At 48.3% G+C, this 5,819-nt stretch overlaps 1 long non-coding RNA gene across 1 annotated transcript; it reads right to left on the bottom strand.

Annotated features, from left to right (window-relative positions):
• Positions 1 to 203: 203 nt before the first annotated feature.
• LOC127580029 (uncharacterized) lies at positions 204 to 2,966 on the bottom strand. The gene is made up of 3 exons (XR_007957768.1): positions 2,838 to 2,966; positions 753 to 937; positions 204 to 258 (listed from the first exon to the last, which is right to left on the bottom strand). It is a non-coding gene; the product is annotated as an uncharacterized LOC127580029 (long non-coding RNA).
• Between the last annotated feature and the right edge of the window lie 2,853 nt (positions 2,967 to 5,819).

The raw sequence follows: 5,819 nt of genomic DNA, 5'->3' as shown, positions 1-5,819 counted from the left end.
TCTAATCTGCACCTTGTTGCACTGACCACAGGTCACTGAGCTATCTCACACCGTGCCTGTCATGCCACAGCCGTGTGGGGAAACTGGTTGGGGGGCTTGTGGGGGCAAAACACAAGAGCCAGATGGTAGGGTGGTTCACATGGAATACTTCAAAAGGTTATAAAATCTTCCAAAAAAAATGTCAGAACATGTTCTTTACTCACACTTCCTAAACCACGAGCCTGGAACCCATGGTAGCTCAGCACCAGAGGTGAAAACCTAGATAGAGAAAGAGGGCAAGTAAAGACCTTTGGTCACACTGTTTTGAAATGTTTTGTTGCAAGGTATATTTGGAATCAGAGCAGCAAAGATTAATTGGATTTGTTGCTGATTGGAGCTGTGCTCTGAGGAGAGACCGAATGGAATGGGTCTTTATTCCCTGCAGTTTGAGGCGTACGTGATTAGAGGCATAGAACACTACAGCACAGAAAACAGGCCATTCGGCCCTTCTAGTCTGTGCCGAAACTTTATTCTGCTAGTCCCATTTACCTGCACCCAGTCCATAACCTTCCAGACCTCTCTTGTCCATGTATCCATCCAATTTATTGACAGAGGCGAAGTTTCACAATAAGGAGTGGGTCGTTTATTACTGATTCAGAGAGCAGTGTGTCTTTGGAATTCTCTGTCCCAGAGGGCTGTGGATATTCAGAGGTGGGAACAATGGAATGGGGATCAAATGAGAACGTAGAATTGAGGTAGAAGATGACCCTGACCTTATTGTGTGGCAGAGCAGACGAGAAGCCATGTGGCTGGCAGCTGCTCCTATTTCTTGCGTTCCTTTGACCCACAGCTTTGATGAGGTGAATTTAGACCCATGGCCACTTTGAATTGAAAGTGACGTTCTTGTAACTACTGCAACAAACAATCTGCTGGAGAAACTCAGCGGGTCGAGCAGCATCTGTGGGAGGAAAGGAATTGTCAATGTTTCGGGTCAAAACCCTGCATCAGCACCGAGAGTGGAGGGGGGAGATGGCCAGCGAGGGACAGAGAGGAGAAGGGGAGTGGCAAGAAGGGATGCTGGGGGGACTGGTGGACTGAGGAGGGGGGTGAGATGACAGGTAAGTAGTGCCAGGTAGGGGAGGGGAACGGGGGTGGAGTTGGGAGAGAGAGGCAGGTGAAGGATAGATAGAGGCAGACGGAGAGAGAGGAAAGGGGGGAAAGGAGGGGGGGTGGGGGGAGCATGAAGATAGGAGACGGCTGCTGGAGGGAGAGAAGCAGGAACACAAAGGGCCCCCAGTAGAGGAGGTGAGAATGGGAACCACTGGGGGAGAGGTGTGTGGCAGTTGGAACCAGATGGGGGTAAACCTGTGTGTGAAGTGGGTGGACGGAACCGGGAGGGGGAGGGGGAGGGGGAGGGGGACAAAGGTGGGTGAAGGGGGGCTGGAAGGAAGGTGGGAAGGGGGACAACAATGGGAGAACCAGAGGACCAGAAAGAGAGGGAGAGGGGGAGGAAACGTGGAGGGGGGAGAGGGACAGAAAGGGGGGGAACCACCTAAAATTGGAAAACTCAATGTTCATGCCATTGGGTTGTAGACTATCCAGGCGGAATATGAGGTGTTGCTCCTTCATCCAGACCCCTCCCCAGTCCACCAATCGCCTCGGACTCCTTTCTCGCCACTGCCCGTCTCCTCTCGGTGCCGCCGCCTCCCCTCTCCACTCCCAGTCCTGATGCAGGGTCTCCACCCGAAACGGCGACAATTCCTCCCCCCCCCCCTACCCCCCTACCCCCCTATCCCCCTATCCCCCAGCCCCCACCACAGACGCTGGTCGACCCGCTGAGCTCCTGCAGCAGATTGTTTGTTGCTCCAGATTCCAGTGTCTGGTGTCTCCTTGTGACTGCTGCCTGCCTTCTCATGGCTGTTGTATCGGGTGAAGGCCACTGCATGCCGTGTGATCTATGGTGCCCTCAGAAGGTGTGCCTTGGAATCGCAGTACAGCTCTATTCAACGGTGGAATCCAACAGATATTTCACACGTTCTATTTCCCTACAGTGTCAGTTGCTGCCAGAACTTTTATTCTCTTGATGGGATGTGGCTGGCAGTTATCACCATCCCTAATTGCCCTTGAGAAAGCACCTCCTTCAGTCACCGCGGTAAACAACACTGCACGTTTAAGTATTAATGGCATTTCATCCCACACAGCAGGAGTTCAGAAAAATCTGTGTGGATCCTCTCCCTACAGTCATGGTCACTCACTGTTCTTCATTAGCGATCACTTCTTGGCCACACTCACCCTCAGGCAGTCATTCTAATGAGGAAATGGGAAGGGAGCTGGGGTCTGGGAGAAATGATGAGATATCTCATGGAGAAAATGAGCTGGCTCCAGTCAGTGGTGAGAAAGGTCCAACACCTTTCTGTTAGAGAAGGGGACAATGGAGATTAACTTTGTACCTCAAATTAAAGTGTTGGCTTGCAAGAGATTCAATTGCTGGGACTCAGACCAGTGAACAGACACAAGGTAATGTTATTTCGTAATGACAGGAGAACGGAGCTAGCAACACTTAGCGTTCCCCAGAGACAGTTCAAACACAGAGTGGAAGTGTTACATCCCCAGCCTTCGATTGTATTTATGATATATTTAATTCAGCTTTATCTGCGGCTATTATACCGTTGCTGGAAATATTACTTAAAACCCAGGGGCAGAATATCCTGAAGTTCTGTTAATGAATCCCTGGAGGTGAAAAACAGGCTTAAATGATGCTAAAACAAGGAAAAAGAAATAACTGGCTCAGCGTGTGCGTGTTCCAAGGGCGGGCATTGCACGGAAGGAGAGTGGTGCCTGATTTAGTTTTGAGTTACCTTGTCTGACACTCCCTTGGCACTGTAAGTGCTTGCGTCACCTCAGCAGATCACTAGCACTGACAGGTGTCGTGTGTCACTATCGGTGTGCTTTCTCGGAGATCACTGACAAATATGAGCACACTGGTGCAGCCACCTCTTAGCATATTGGCTGCCTTAAAATGGCAGCATTTCAGGTCCCGTACTTTGTGTATATAGCAATTACCATATTGTTGTGTATATAGGCTGCATGTCAAACTTGAACCCCTAACTCAGTCACTGAGTATATTCAAGGCTGGGATTGAAAGTTATTTGGGTGCTAAGAGATTTAGAAGATAAGGAACGAGCTGAAGAGCACTGAATCGGCCTTGATGTTAGTCCTGCTTCTTATTTTCTTAATAAAAGTATGTATGCATCAAAAGGTAGATGAAGGCAGGAGAAGCAATCAGACCACCCTCGTTCATTTCTTCCAGTGATATGATTTCCACATATCCTTTACTAACTTATTTTAATAGCTACATATCCTTGCATATTATGATGTTATTTCAACATGATTCTTCGTCCCCCACTGTTCACAGTTAGGATCATAAATCGCTAAAGAAATAACAGTGTATTGAAGAGGCATAGCATTAGTAAAGTGCAAGTCACCAGCAAGTTGCATAGAGGAGGAATTGTGAATTGCTGGGTCATTTGCAGCTCCCCTGAAAACAGTTTCTCCAGTGCGAATTCTATAAAGTTGTTGGATTTCCATGTTAATCACTTCCGAAACTTGCTGCAGAAAGGGAAGCCTGCTGATTGGTGCCACAGGTGATCCCTAAACAATGCGATAATTGTTAATACAATGCAAATGAAACTCTCCAACCCAGCAAATTAGCAACTTAAATGGTGGAGTTTCATTCCTTCAATGGAAGCAGTTTGTGAATTGTTGTTGGAAAGATTAAGATTTTCACTTTCTAATTCTCTTTAACTCTTTCTTTCTTGATTTTCCTCTCCATTCTATTAATCCAGCCTTTTGCCTTTGCCTTATTTGCCTTTCATGATCTGATTTGACTCTCTCAGCCTACTTTGGTCTGTCAGTCTTTTGTTAGGGTAGCATGGCCAGTCTTTTTGTTTGAAGTTCTAGATGTCCGTGACCCTGGCACATCCAGCAAGTTCCTGCACACTGTGTGAGCATCTGTGGAGGGAAATGAACAGTCAACAGTTTGGGTTGAGACCCTTCATCTGCACTGAAAGAGTAGAGGGGAGATAACTGGTAATAAGGAGGTGTGGGGTGGGGGGCAGTGGTGGAGCAAAAGCTGGCAGGTGATAGGTGGATCTTGGTGAGGAGGGATGATTGGCAGATGGGGGTCTGTGGGGAGGGGGAGGGTGGAAATGGTGACATCAGCTGGGAGGTGACAGAGGGCTGCAGATGGCAGAATCTGATAGGAAAGGAAGATGGGGAGGGCAGATGGGAGGGGGGAGAGAGGGGGGTCCCAGTGGGAGGAGTGTGTGGGTGACGGGCAGATGGGAGGGGGGAGGGAAAGAAACAGGGTGATGGGGAGCTGGGTGTGTTTAGGAGGAACTGGGTGAACCAGGAGAGGGAAAGGGACAGAGGGGGGAGCAGGTTACCTGAAACTGGACAATTACAGGAAAGATGCCATTAAGCTGGAAAGAGTGTAGAGGAGATTTACAGGATATTGCCGGGACTGGAGGGACTGAGTTATTGGAGAGAGTTTGAACAGGTTGAGACCTTGAGCATAGGAGAATGAGGGGTGATCTTACAGAGGTGCATAAAATCATGAGGGTGAATGCACTCAGTCTTTTTCCCACAGTTGGGGAGTCAAGAACTAGAGGGCATAGATTTAGGGTGAGAGGAGAGAGATTTATCAGGAACCTGAGGGGCAACTTTTTCACCCAGAGGGTGGTGAGTGTATGGAACGAGCTGCCAGAGGAAGTGGTCGAGGCAGGTACATTAACCACATTTAAAAGGTCCATGGATAGGAAAGGTTTAGAGGGATATGGGCCGACCGGAGGAAAATGGGACTGGCTTAGGTGGGAATCTTAGTCGGTATGGACAGTGGGCTGAAGGGCCTGTTTCCCTGCTGTGTGACTCTGATTCAGCGTTTATGCCGTTGAGTTGTAGGCAACCCTGGTGGAATATGAGGTGCTGTTCCTCTAGTATGTAGCAGCCGAGGCCACTGTAAGTTTGAACGGGAAAATGAAGGAACCTGGGTGTCCCGTGAGATAGCCCATGCAACGAAGTGTGGGCTAAAGCATACGTCCATTTAATCTGCTCGCTGAATATTGGCATAAGATTGAACATAGAAAAGTACAGCACAAGAACAGGCCCTTAAGCCCATGATGTTGTGCTGAACTAATTAAACTAATGACACCTAATTAAACTAATCCCTTCTGCCTGCACGTAGTCTGTATCCCTCCATTCCCTGCATATTCACATGCCTATCTAAGAGCCTGTCAAACACCTCTATCTGTCCCTGGCAGTGCATTCCAGGCACCCACCACTCTCTGTGTAAAAAAAAAACTTGCCCCCATCACCTTAAACATGTGCCTTCTAGTATTAGACATTTTGACCCTGGGGAAACAGATACCAGCTGTCTACTGTATCTGTGCCTCTCACAATTTTATAAACTTCTATCAGGTCACCCCTCAACCTCCATTGCTTTAGAGAAAACAACCCAAGTGTGTCCAACCTCTCCTTATAGCACATGCCCTCTAATCCAGGCAGCATCCTGGTGAACCTCTTCTGCACCCTCCCCAAAGCCTCCACATCCTTCCTGTAATGGGGCGACCAGAACTGAATGCAATACTCCAGATGCGGCCTGACCAGAGTTTTATAAAGCTGTCACGTAACTTCCTGACTCTTGAACTCAGTGCCTCAACTAATAAAGGAATGCATGTCATGTGCCTTCTTTACCAGTGAATCATTCAAAATTCAGCATGATGCATTTTGGTGCTTCCACAGTGCTATTGGATAGGAGGTTTCAGGATTCAACCCCAGTGATG

The sequence above is a fragment of the Pristis pectinata genome, chromosome 18 (genome assembly GCF_009764475.1).
Source record: "Pristis pectinata isolate sPriPec2 chromosome 18, sPriPec2.1.pri, whole genome shotgun sequence".
Classification (NCBI taxonomy): domain Eukaryota; kingdom Metazoa; phylum Chordata; class Chondrichthyes; order Rhinopristiformes; family Pristidae; genus Pristis; species Pristis pectinata.
This window is presented reverse-complemented; position numbering and strand designations above follow the sequence as displayed.